At 39.3% G+C, this 14,147-nt stretch overlaps 1 pseudogene; it reads right to left on the reverse strand.

Moving 5' to 3' along the window:
* Positions 1-1,459: 1,459 nt before the first annotated feature.
* Positions 1,460-4,918, reverse strand: LOC128572496 (zinc finger protein 208-like; annotated as a pseudogene).
* Between the last annotated feature and the right edge of the window lie 9,229 nt (positions 4,919-14,147).

The following is a 14,147-nucleotide window of genomic DNA, read 5'->3' on the forward strand; positions in this document are numbered from 1 at the left end:
ATTAGCAAAGTTCTGTAGTTTTCAGTGTGGAGTTTCTGTATGTTTCTTAAATATTTTTCGAGTTTTGACTTTTTTTTCCATTCTGACAATCTATCTTTATTTTCTATTTTTACTTTTTTTTAATTAAATCATAGCTTTGTACATTAATGTAATCATGGGGCACCATACACTGGTTTTATAGACCGTTTGACACATTTTCATCACACTGGTTAACATAGCCTTCTTGGCATTTTCTTAGTTATTGTGTTAAGACATTTATATTCTACATTTACTAAGTTTCACATGTACCCTTGTAATATGCACCGCAGATGTGATGTCCTCCCATTTCTATCCTTGTAAAGCAATTTCTAGAAGTTATCATAGTATTTGTAAACTGTGATAAAATTGGTTAAAATTTTACTGTGTTTATGAAAATGGGTCCCTTGAGGCTACTGTCACCTTACTTGTGTGGATGCTGCAAAGACCCCTTTTTGTGGCCTTGGCCATATCTCCACACTGGGGCCTCTCTACCTCTGAGAGTCAGTTTTGTAAAGCAAAGATCAGTTCAGTTTTTTAAAGCCTTCCTAAAATGTGTTTCTTTCTTGGCAGCCATCTCTGGTAACTTTGTTCCTACTTATTATGGACAAAGGATGCCCTAGAATCATCCACCCCTGTCTCTCCTTAGCCTTACTGAACAGGATAAACACGACTTTAAGACTTCATTCACATTTGTAGAGTATTTATTCCGTATGAATTATGATTAGAAAAATATGAGAAGTATTTAAAAACATTGTCATATTCTTCACGTATGTAGAATATCACTTTGAATTTTGCTATGTACTGAAATGTGTGAATAATGGTTATAAAATTAGACACTCTCTTCACAGTCAAAGGGGTTTTCTGTCATAAATTTCATATAGAGAATGGTTTGAACAGAAGTTAAACAATTGTCACATTCTTCACATTCACAGCCTTTCTGTTAAACATGAATTCTACTGTGTACAGTAAACTATGATTACTGGCATAAAGCTTCCACACACCTTCATATTGTGATTTTTTTCAATAACATGATTTCTGTTATTTTTACTAAGGGCCAAGAATAAGTTAAAACCTTTGTCATTTATTCTCATTTGTAAGATTTCTCTCCAATATGAATTTTCTTACGTGTAGTAAAGTTTGAGCTCTGGTTAAGTGTATTGCCACACTATTCACAGTTATAGGATTTCTCTCCAGTGTAAATTCTTATAAACTTAGTAAGTTATGAACACCAAGCAAGGTACTGCCATATTCTTCATATTTCTAGAGTTTCCATGTTATCACATTTTTTTTAATGTACGGGCTGGTTTGAAGTGGAGTTAAAGGGTTTGCCATACTATTCATATTTGTAATGTTTCTCTCCAGAATGAATTATTTTATGTACAGAAAGGGTTGAGGAATGCTTAAAGGCTTTGCCACATTCTTCACATTTGTAGGGTTTCTCTCCAGAATGAATTCTTTTATGTACAGAAAGGTGTGAGTACCGGTTAAAGGCTTTACCACATTCTTCACATTTGTAGGGTTTCTCCCCAGAATGAATTCTTTTATGTACAGAAAGGTTTGAGGAATCCCTAAAAGCTTTGCCACATTCTTCACATCTGTAGGGTTTCTCCCCAGAATGAATTCTTTTATGTACAGAAAGGGTTGAGGAATCCCTAAAAGCTTTGCCACATTCTTCACATTTCTAGGGTTTCTCTCCAGAATGAATTCTTTTATGTACAGAAAGGGTTGAGTACTGGTTAAAGGCTTTGCCACATTCTTCACATTTGTAGGGTTTCTCCCCAGAATGAATTCTTTTATGTACAGAAAGGGTTGAGGAATCCTTAAAGGCTTTTCCACATTCTTCGCACTTGCAGGGTTTCTCTGCAGAATGAATTCTTTTATGTACGGAAAGGTGTGAGTACCAGTTAAAGGCTTTACCACATTCTTCACATTTGTAGGGTTTCTCCCCAGAATGAATTCTTTTATGTACAGAAAGGTTTGAGGAATCCCTAAAAGCTTTGCCACATTCTTCACATCTGTAGGGTTTCACCCCAGAATGAATTCTTTTATGTACAGAAAGGGTTGAGGAATCCCTAAAAGCTTTGCCACATTCTTCACATTTATAGGGTTTCTCTCCAGAATGAATTCTTTTATGTACAGAAAGGTTTGAGTACCGGTTAAAGGCTTTACCACATTCTTCACATTTGTAGGGTTTCTCCCCAGAATGAATTCTTTTATGTACAGAAAGGGTTGAGGAATCCCTAAAAGCTTTGCCACATTCTTCACATCTGTAGGGTTTCACCCCAGAATGAATTCTTTTATGTACAGAAAGGGTTGAGGAATCCCTAAAAGCTTTGCCACATTCTTCACATTTATAGGGTTTCTCTCCAGAATGAATTCTTTTATGTACAGAAAGGTGTGAGTTCCGGTTAAAGGCTTTGCCACATTCTTCACATTTGTAGGGTTTCTCCCCAGAATGAATTCTTTTATGTACAGAAAGGGTTGAGGAATCCTTAAAGGCTTTTCCACATTCTTCACACTTGCAGGGTTTCTCTGCAGAATGAATTCTTTCATGTACAGAAAGGGCTGAGTAATGGTTAAAGGCTTTTCCACATTCTTCACATTTGTAGGGTTTCTCCACAGAATGAATTCTTTTATGTACAGAAAGGGTTAAGGAATCATTAAAGGCTTTTCCACATTCTTCACATTTGTAGGGTTTTTCCCCAGAATGAATTCTTTTATGTACAGAAAGTGTTGAGTACCGGTTAAAGGCTTTTCCACATTCTTCACATTTGCAGGGTTTCTCTCCAGAATGCATTCTTTTATGTACAGATAGGGCTGAGAACCGGTTAAAGGCTTTGCCACATTCTTCACATCTGTAGGGTTTCTCTCCAGAATGAATTCTTTTATGTACAGAAAGACATGAGTACCAGTTAAAGGCTTTACCACATTCTTCACATTTGTAGCGTTTCTCCCCAGAATGAATTCTTTTATGTACAGAAAGGGTTGAGTAATCATTAAAGGCTTTTCCACATTCTTCACATTTGTAGGGTTTCTCTCCAGAATGAATTTTTTTATGTACAGAAAGGTGTGAGTTCCGGTTAAAGGCTTTGCCACATTCTTCACATTTGTAGGGTTTCTCCCCAGAATGAATTCTTTTATGTACAGAAAGGTTTGAGTACTGGTTAAAGGGTTTTCCACATTCTTCACATTTGTAGTGTTTCTCTCCAGAATGAATTCTTTTATGTACAGATAGGGCTGAGTGCCGGTTAAAGGCTTTGCCACATTCTTCACATTTGTAGGGTTTCTCTCCGGAATGAATTCTTTTATGTACAGAAAGGGTTGAGGAATCCTTAAAGGATTTGCCACATTCTTCACATTTGCAGGGTTTTTCCCCAGAATGAATTCTTTTATGTACAGAAAGGGTTGAGAAATCCTTAAAGGCTTTGCCACATTCTTCACATTTGTAGGGTTTCTCTCCAGAATGAATTCTTTTATGTACAGAAAGGGTTGAGTACCGGATAAAGGCTTTTCCACATTCTTCACATTTGCAGGGTTTCTCTCCAGAATGCATTCTTTTATGTACAGATAGGGCTGAGAACCGGTTAAAGGCTTTGCCACATTCTTCACATTTGTAGGGTTTCTCTCCAGAATGAATTCTTTTATGTACAGAAAGACATGAGTACCGGTTAAAGGCTTTACCACATTCTTCACATTTGTAGCGTTTCTCCCCAGAATGAATTCTTTTATGTACAGAAAGGGTTGAGGAATCATTAAAGGCTTTTCCACATTCTTCACATTTGTAGGGTTTCTCTCCAGAATGAATTCTTTTATGTACAGAAAGGTGTGAGTTCCGGTTAAAGGCTTTGCCACATTCTTCACATTTGTAGGGTTTCTCCCCAGAATGAATTCTTTTATGTACAGAAAGGTTTGAGTACTGGTTAAAGGCTTTGCCACATTCTTCACATTTGTAGGGTTTCTCTCCAGAATGAATTCTTTTATGTACAGAAAGGTTTGAGTACTGGTTAAAGGCTTTGCCACATTCTTCACATTTGTAGGGTTTCTCTCCAGAATGAATTCTTTTATGTACAGAAAGGGTTGAGGAATCCTTAAAGGATTTGCCACATTCTTCACATTTGTAGGGTTTCTCCACAGAATGAATTCTTTGATGTACAGGAAGGGTTAAGGAATCATTAAAGGCTTTTCCACATTCTTCACATTTGTAGGGTTTCTCTCCAGAATGAATTCTTTGATGTACAGAATGGTGTGAGTACTGTTTAAAGGTTTTGTCGCATTGTTGACATTTGTAGGGTTTCTCCACAAAATTAATTGTTTGTTGTGCAGAAAGGGTTGAGTACTTGTTAAAGGCTTTGCCACATTCTTGACATTTATAGGGTTTCTCCACAAAATTAATTGTTTGATGTGCAGAAAGGTGTGAGTACTGGTTAAAGGATTTGACACATTCCTCACAATTGAAGGGTTTCTCTGCAGAATGAATTATTTTATGTAAAGAAAAGTTTGAGTACTGGTGGAAGGGTCGTCCACATTCTTCACATTTATAGAGTTTCTCTCCACAATGAATTCTTTGATGTAGAGAAAGGTTTAAGTAATTGTTGAAGGCTTTCCCACATTCTTTACATGTGTAGAGTTTCTCTACATTATAAATTGTCTTATAGCTAGAATATCTTGAGCTGTGACTAAGACACTTGTTATCATTCTGACAATGGGAGATTTTCTCTGCAGTATGAAGTCCCCTGTGCTTAGATAGTCTTGAGCAAGATGGAAAGACTTTGCAACATTCTTTACATTTGCACTGCTTTTCCACAAAATGGTTTATCTTATGTTTACCAAAGTTTGAGCATAGATTTAAGGCTTTCCCATATTTTTTACACTCAAATGTTATTTCCCCAGTATATATCATCTTATGTCTATTTACATTTGATAATATTCTGACAATTTTAGAACATTTACTCCATTGGTAGATTTTACCATGCATAGCTGTTAAACTTTTGTCTAGTCCATTGTAACATACTTCCTGCTGCTTATACTCACACACCCTATCCCAGTCTTTTATTGAGTTTAAATTTTCAGGGGTATCATTTTCATATCTTCTCAGGATTATCTCTGGTAATAACATATTCACGCCCAGCACTTGCGAATTGCTCTGGGTAGAATGATTAAATATAACTGAAAGAAAATTAAAAATACAAAATTATGCCATTGAGTTTCATCACAATGGAATAAATATACATAACAAATTTTGTCTGTAAAATTATGCCCAGCACAGTAATAAGATGGCATAGGACAGCATAAATGCCCTAATAATTTCTGAGATAGATATAAGTAAGAAACATGCTGCATTTTAGCAATTATAGAAAGGAAGTGAGAATTTTTAGCCCACCAAGTGAGCACAATGTGAAGAGGCATTTACAGGCCGTGTGCAGTGGTTTATGTTTGTAAACCTAGCACTCTGGGAGAACGATAGTGGATTGCTTCAACATAGGCATTTGAGAGCAGTCTGAGCCAGAGTGAAACCCTGTTTATACCAAAAATAAAAAAAATTAGTGAGGCAAGTGGCAGACACCTGCAGTCCCAGCAACTCACGAAGCTGAGGCAAGAGTATCTCTTGAGCCCAGGAGGTTGAGGTTGCTGTTAACTGTAATACCACAGCACTCTATCTGTGGTGAAAGACACTCTGTCTCAAAAGCATATAACTATATAAAATCAAATAAGAAAAAAATGATCATGACAAAGTGCAAAATATAAGAAGAAAAGTTTGTTCTACTTATAGACCACAGTCATTCCCCCATCTGAAAACAGCATTGTCCATATGAATGTAAACTTTTTCCATAAAAGAAAAACAGACACCTACATTAACTCTACTGGCTTTTCAGGGCTTTTCTAAAGATAGGTTATGTCCCCCAAGAGGGAGAGTGCTGAAGGGAATGGTGCAGTTTTGGGGTTTTTGTTATTGGTGGTGGTGGGCGGGGTGTTTTTTTTTCAGTTTGTGGCCAGAGCTGGGTTTGTACCCGCCACCTCCAGCATATGGGGCCAGTACCTTACTCTTTGAGCCATAGGTACTGCCCAAGAATGGTGCAGTTTTTATAAAACTGACTGGGGGAGCTGAAAACAAAGGTAAAATATTGTTACAGAACCACAGAGAGTCCAAGACTATCGACAGATTCAGGTCTAGCAAGTGATTACAAGCTCTTAGGAGGAAATGTGAGGAAAATGCTTCAGCTAGAAAATAGCCACAGAAATCCACAGGCAAAACACTTTCCGAATGTATACTGAACTGCCTCAAGTCTTTAGTATAATTTGTATCAGAATCCCTCCTGTAAGGTAAAGGCATATCATGGATTTCGTAAAAGGTGCCTTATGTGACTTGGTGCCCTTAGCACAGTGGTTACGGTGCCAGCCACAGACACGGAAGGTGGGGGTTTTGAACCCAGCCTGGGCCAGCTAAACACCAATGACAACTAGAACAAAAAATAGCTGGGCACAAAATATGGAAACAGCCTAAATGCTCACTAACCCAGGAATGGATTAACGTGCTGTGGTATATGTACAGTATGGAATATTATTCAGTCATTAAAAAAGATAGAGACTTTACATCCTTTGTATTAACCTGGATAGAAGTGGAACACTTTATTCTTAGTAAAGCATTACAAGAATGGAGAAACATGAATTCTATGTATTCAATTTTGATATGAGGAGAATTAATGACAATTAATGACATCGTAGGGGTGTGGGAAGAGGAGAACAGACAGAGAAAAAAGGGTGGAAGGTGGGGAAAGGAAGAGCAGAGAGAGGGAAGGAGCAAGGCGGTGGAGTCTTGGTGTGTGCCACACCTTTTGGGGGCAAAACACGATTGTAAGAGGGTATTTACCTAACAAATACAATCAGTGTAACCTGGTTTCTTGTACCTCAATGAATCCCAAACAATAAATTAAAAAAAAAAAATAGCCAATCACTGTGGTAGGCACCTGTAGTCCCATCTACCTGGGAGGCAGAGGCAAGAGAATCCCTTAAGCCAGAGTTTGAGGTTGCTGTGACCTGTGATGCCATAGCACTCTACTGAAGGCAACAGAGTGAGACTGTCTCAAAAAAAATAAAAGTGCCTTTTGTGATCCTCAAAAATTAATGAAAGATTAGAACATGTAAAAAATAATAGGGTGACATAACCCAAAGAAACAAAATAAGTAACGTAGAATCAACCATAAAAAAATACAGATGTCTAAATTATCTAAGAGTTTTACCTTAATGATGGTAAATGGATAAAATGGGAATGATAGAAACAACTAAGTAATATCATAAAAATGGAGATATCAACAAGAAAGAAAACCTTTAAAAAAAGAGAAATTCCTAACTTGAAGAACACAGGGAAAACACTGAGAAATTTTCAAAGAAAAAAAAATACAGAATATCAAGCTCACCACACCTCAGCTAGGAGAAACACAAAGAGACCCATAAAAAGACACATGAACATCAAAGATTTGAAAGCCACACAAGAGTATCCTGAAAGCCAGGAAAGGAAACAGATGTGTCATCTGTAAGCACGCTCTTCTGAGATTACTAGTGGATTTTTTGATACACACCTTCCGTATCAAAAAAGAGTTCGATGGGGTGGTACCTGTGGCTCAAAGAAGTAAGGCACCATTCCCATATGCCAGAGGTGGCTAGTCTAAGACCAGCCCCAGCCAAAAACTGCAAAAATAAATAAATAAATAGATAGATAAATAAATAAATAAATAAATAAAAAGACTTGGATGATATAGTCAAAATGCTGAAAGAACACAAATTTTAAAACACATGTACTATATCCTGCAAAACATCCCTTCAAGATAAAGAAAAAAATAAACATTTATCAAGATAAATGAATGGTGAAAACTGCGAAAGAACAAATCTCAAAGGAAACCCCTTTCTTTGAAATTATGCTTGAGAACAATGCTAAATTAGGTAACAATAAGTAAATCTGGAAAAAAAAAACCTAAGTACATTTAAGTAAAACATTTGTATTATTATAATGACAGGGCAGTAAGCACTTTTATTTTATTTATTTTTATTTATATATTTATTTATTATTATTATTTTTTGTAGAGACTAAGTCTCACTTTATCGCTGTTGGTAGAGTTCTGTGGCATCACACAGATCACAGCAACCTCCAAATCCTGGGTTTAGGCAATTCTCTGCCTCAGCCTCTCAAGTAGCTGGGACTACAGGCACCCGCCACAACTCCCAGCTATTTTTTTGTTGCAGTTTGGCTGGGGCCAGGTTTCAACTCACAACCTTTGGTATATGGTGCCAGCGCCCTACCCACTGAACCACAGGTGCCACCCTATTTTTTGTTTTTTGAGACAGAATTGTAAGCTGTCACCCTGGGTATAGTGCCAGGGCATCACAGCTCACAGCAACCTCAAACTCTTGGGCTTAAGGAAGACGCCTGACTCAGCTTCCCAAGTAGCTGGGACTACCAGTGCCTGCCACAACACCAGGGTATGTTTTGGTTGTAGTTGTCATTGTTTTTTTTTTTTTAGAGACAGAATCTCACTTTATGGTCCTCGGTAGAGTGCCATGGCATCACACAGCTCACAGCAACCTCCAATTCCTGGGCTTCAGCGATTCTCTTGCCTCAGCCTCCCAAGCAGCTGGGACCACAGGTGCCCACCACAACACCTGGCTATTTTTTTTTTTATTGCAGTTCAGCCGGGGCCGGGTTTCAACCCGCCACCCTCGGTATATGAGGCTGGTGCCTAACCGACTGAGCCACAGGCACTGCCCTGTAGTTGTCATTGTTGTTTATCAGGTCAGGTCTGGATTCAAACCTGCCAGCTCTGGTGTATCTGGCTGATGCCCTAGCTGCTGAGCTATAGGTGTTGAGCCCAGAAAGCTTTTCAAATCATGCTTTGAAATTCAAAGGCAAAAACATAATCTTAACTCGAAACTTCTGTTAATGGTATAAGTGTTAAATGTAACAAGATGAAATTGGTGACTTCAGTAAGTTGAAAGAAAGGCTGGGCGAGGTGTCTCACGCCTATAATCCTAGCACTTAGGATGTCAAGGCAACTGATTTCCTGAGCTCATAGGTTCCACACCTGCCTAAGCCAGAGAGAGACCTCATCGCTAAAATAGCCAGGTGCTGTGGCAAGCACCTGTAGTCCCAGCTACTAGGGAGTTGAAGCAAGAGAACTGCTCCAGCCCAAGAGTCGTAGGTTGCTGTGAGGTACGACACCAGAGCACTATAAGGAAGGTGAGAAAAGTGAGACTGTCTCAAAAAAGAAAACAAAACAAAACAAAGCAAAAAAAACTAGTCAGGCATTGTGGTAGGGGTCTGTACTTCCAGCTATTATTGAAGAGACTGAAGCAAGACGATCTCATTAATCTCAGAGTTTGAGGTTGTTGTGAGCTATGACAATGCCACAGCACCCTACTCAGGGACACAGAGTGAGACTCTGACAAAAAACAAAACAAACCAAAAACCATAGAACAAAAAAATAAGGAATATAAATAGTTATAATTTTTGCATCCAATTGAAGTTAGCTTGATATGAGTCTGAATAATATTAATAATATTGTTATATCTGCCGGGAGCCAAAACATATCACAAAAATGCCCCTTGCTATCTTGATTTTACAAGCAAACTATTCTCAGGAATTCAACCGTAAACAGCAATGGTACTTTCCCCTTAGTTACTTCCTCGTTTGAATGCTTACAAGCCCAGCTGAAAAAATAAACTCTTCGGACCTTGATCAGACTCTTGACTTGCTCTCATTCTTTCATGTCTCTTGTCCTCTCATTCGACTGACCCCTTTGTTTCCCAGGTCCCCGTTGAATTCCCAGTGGGCCGGGCAAATGGCGCCAAAATGTGGGGCAAGGGTACGTGGGTGTCATCGAACGTTGCTGCCAGTAAGGGTACCCTTATCATTGGATTGCCGCAACACAAAAGTTGTGAGTGAAAATCCGCACTGTGATCTCTGCACCACAAGAAGGACGTGAGTGAAGATCCGCACTGAGATCGCCGCAGAATTGCCCACCTGCGAGTCTGATCCATCAAGGTAAGAGAAAGCAACGAGTTTATGGGACAAACGTTAAGTAAACATGAATTGTTTTTTCAGGGACTCAAGGAGTCCCTCAAGACACAAGGAGTTCGGGTAAAGAAAAAAGATCTCTATAAATTTTTTGTTTTTATTGGTGATATCTGTCCTTGGTTCCCCCAAGAAGGCACTATTGATGTTCTGAGATGGACTAGAGTCCGTGATTGTCTAAAAGATTATTATAGAACATTCGGCCCCGAAAAAAATCCCTGTTCATTTTCCTACTGGAATTTGATCTATGATATTTTAAAAAACTTACAACCAATGGCCTGATGTCCAAGAGGTTGTTAAAGAAGGGGAGAAGGCGCTTAAAGAACACTCCAGACCACTCTCAGCCTGCCCTTCTGTTTCTGTTCCTATGCCTGAGCCTGACACTCCCCCCGATCCTGAACCTCCCAAACCTCCTGTTAATTCCCTATACCCCTCACTCGAGGAGCCCCCTCCTGACTTCCTCTCCCCCAAAGAAACGACCACCCAGGAAGAGGAAACCGCTAAGTATCACAATTCTGACTGGCCTCCCTTCCCCTCCGTCCTAAATCATCCCCCTTCCTATGATTCTGCCCCTCCATTTTGTGCTCTGATTCTAGGTGTAGACACTCCAATTGAAAATGTCAAACGCAAATTATGTCAAGAGGTCTCCTCCCTTAAGGACTTACTCCAAACAAGGAAGGAACATTTAAAACTCATTCAAGAGTTACCTGCTTTAGAATTGGAGCTAAAAATCCCCCCCTCACCTCAACGTTCCATAAACATAGCTCAAAACAAAAACCTTTAAAGGCGTTGCACGCCTTTCCTGTAACTAAGATAAAAGGGGATCCCCGTCCCGAATCAGAACCAAAACCCCCCTCTGATGGGGACGAACACCCCTCAGCAGATGACGCCTTGGATAATGACCACGAGGCCTCCGAATCAGATGCTGAAAAAGCTGAAGTAAACTAAGAAAGCAATCAGACTAATTACAAAAATCAATAAAACAGAAATGAAGGTAGCAAGAGAAGAAATGAGGAGAAAATATCTAGCAGAAATAAAGTAATAGCAACTTTAACTCATTTACATTTAATGTAATTAACTCAATAATCTAAAAAGGTGATATGGCTGAATAGACTTACAATAAATGAGTTTCTACAATATTGGTCTAAAGAAAACTCCTTGTAGCTTTATGGACTCAAATAGGCTAAAAGTAAAAAGACAAAAAATCTGTATGCCAAGCAAATAGTAACTCTTAAGTGGGTGAAGTAGCTACAATTATATCGGACAATATACACTTTTGGCCTAAACAGCCAAGAGAAAAATGTAGTAGTAATGGAATAGGCCCCTTTACAAAGAATCCTCGGTATCTATTACATGTACTCACCAACCTCATTTAGGTATTTTACATATCTTCTAAAATATAAACAAGTATGTATAACACCATTGATTCCAAATATAAGAAATAAATTATGGCAAAAGCAAAGGGAGAAACACCCACATGGTCATTTTTAATTTTAGACACTAGTTTTTTTTTCTCTCTTTTTTAAAATTTCAGATTAATGTGATGGTACAAACAATTGGATCACATGCTGGGCACGGTGACTCCCAAATACACTCATACTACTCTGGGAGGGTGGATAGCTTGAGTTCATGTGTTCCAGACTAGCCTGAGCAGAGCGAGAACCCCATCTCTACTAAAAATAGAATAACTGGGCTCAGCACCTGTAGCTCAAGCGGCTAAGGCACCAGCCACATACACCCGAGGTGGCAGGTTCAAATGTAGCCCAGGCTGGCCAAATAACAAAGATGACTGCAACCAAGAAATAGCCGGGCATTGTGGCAGGTGCCTGTAGTCCCAGCTACCTGGTAGGCGGAGGCAGGAGAATCACTTGAGCCCAGGAGTTGTAGGTTGCTGTGAGCTGTGATTACACAGCACTCTACCCAGGGCAACACCTTGGGGCTTTGTCTAAAAAAAAAATAATAATAATAACAATAAATAAATAAATATAAAATAAAATAACTGGGGCAAAAGAATCTCTTCAGCCCAAGAGTTGGATGTTGCTATGAGCTAAGAAACCACAGCAGTCTACCCAGTTCAACAGCTTGAGACAATATCTCAAAAAAAATTTTTTTAAATTAGGTTACAATGTTTGCATTTGTTAGGTAAAGTCCCACTTATAGTTATGTCCCTCACCCAGGAGGTGTGCCATATAACCTTACAAAAAACACCATTTTTAATAATGAATTGAAAGATTAGAAAAAAGATTAATAAGATAACAGACAACTTGAACATTGTGTATTCTAACAAACATAACAGAACTAACATACCTAACACACAGAAAAAACATACCTAACAAACATAACAGAACTCTCTAGTCAAAAGCAAAATAAGGCTGGCCATGGTGTCTCAGGGCTGTAATCCTAGCACTCTTGAAGGATGAGACTGGAGGATTGCCTGAGGCCAGGAGAGTTAGTGAAGAGCCTGAGCAAGAGTGAGACCTCCTCACTAAAAAATAGCTGGACATTGTGGTGAGCGCCTGTACTCCCAGCTACCTGGGAGGCTGAGGCAAGATATTTGTTTTATCACATGAGTTTGAGGTTGTTGTGAACTATGATGACACAGCACTCTACCACGGGCAACAATGAGACTCTGTCTCAATAAAAAAAAATGAAAGGGCGGCACCTGTGTCTCAGTACGTAGGGCACCAGCTCCATATACTGAGGGTGGCAGGTTTCAACCCGGCCCCAGCCAAACTGAAACAACAACAACGACAACAAATAGCTGGCCATTGTGGCAGGCTCTTGTAGTCCCAACTACTTGGGAGGCTGAGGCAAGAGAAGCACCTAAGCCCAAGAGCTGGAGGTTGCTGAACTGTGATGCCAAAGCACTTTACCACGGGTGACAAAGTGAGACTCTGTCTCTTAAAAAAAAACAAAAAGAAAGAAAAAGTGACAAAGGATTGAACTGACATTTTTCAAAAAAGATATATAAATAGCCAAGAAGCATTAGAAAGGGTGCTCAAAAGCAGTAACTACTAAAGAAATGCAAAGCAAAATCACAATGAAATATGATACATCATACTCAGAATGAACACTAAAATAAAATTCTCCCACTGAGAATTTTGATTGTTTTTATTTTTTTGAGGTGGGGGCAGAGTTTCACTGTGTTGTGATAGGTAGAGTACTACAGTGTCACAGCTCACAGCAACCTCCAGCTGTTGGGCTTCAGTGATTCTCTTGCCTCAGCCTCCCAAGTAGATGGGACAACAGGCATCTGCCACAATTCCTGGCTATTTTTTTGTTGCAGTAGTTGTTGTTTAGCTAACCTGTGCTGGGTACAAACCCTCCAGCCTTGTTGTTTGTGGCCAGCACCACAACCACTGGCTTATGGGTGCCAAGCCCTACTGAGAATTCTGAAGTGATTATGTGGGCATCTCCAATTTCTCCGAGCCATGATCTGGGGCTGGTCCCACCTATTCAGAGACCTGAAGGGAGATACTTACTCATGATAAAGGAGACAGGCCTGAAGACCCTGGAACTTTGTGTGTGTGTGTGTGTGTGTGCGTGTGTGGGGGGGGTTCATATATCTATCTGTGTGTATATGTAAATATATACAGACACGAGAATCTGCAATTGACCACCTCCCTACATTGAACACCTCCCTAAGTTCACCTAATGTACATAGACTGGGCATGCACCAAAAGTAAGTATCAGTACACTAAACCAAGTTCCTTATGCTAACCACTTATGTGTGTGGGCCAGATTTTACAATTCCTTGAGTGGTCAACTTGCAAAGGCCTGCTGTGTTTCTGTGTCTGTGGGTGTGTGTACATAATACAGTCCTGATAAGCATAACCTAAGCAAGAGATAGTTATAAAATAAAGGTTATTTATGACAGGCATGGTGGCGCATATCTGTTAATCTTAATCACTTTAGGAGGTCAAGGCTGTTGGATCACCTAAACTCAGGTGTTCAAGAGCACCCTGAGAAAGATGAAGACCCCTTCTTTAGTAAAAATAGAAAAACTACCCACACACTGTGGCAGATCCCTCTAGTCCCACCTACTGAGGAGGCTGAAAATAAAGGA

The sequence above is a fragment of the Nycticebus coucang genome, chromosome 20 (assembly GCF_027406575.1).
Source record: "Nycticebus coucang isolate mNycCou1 chromosome 20, mNycCou1.pri, whole genome shotgun sequence".
NCBI lineage: Eukaryota > Metazoa > Chordata > Mammalia > Primates > Lorisidae > Nycticebus > Nycticebus coucang.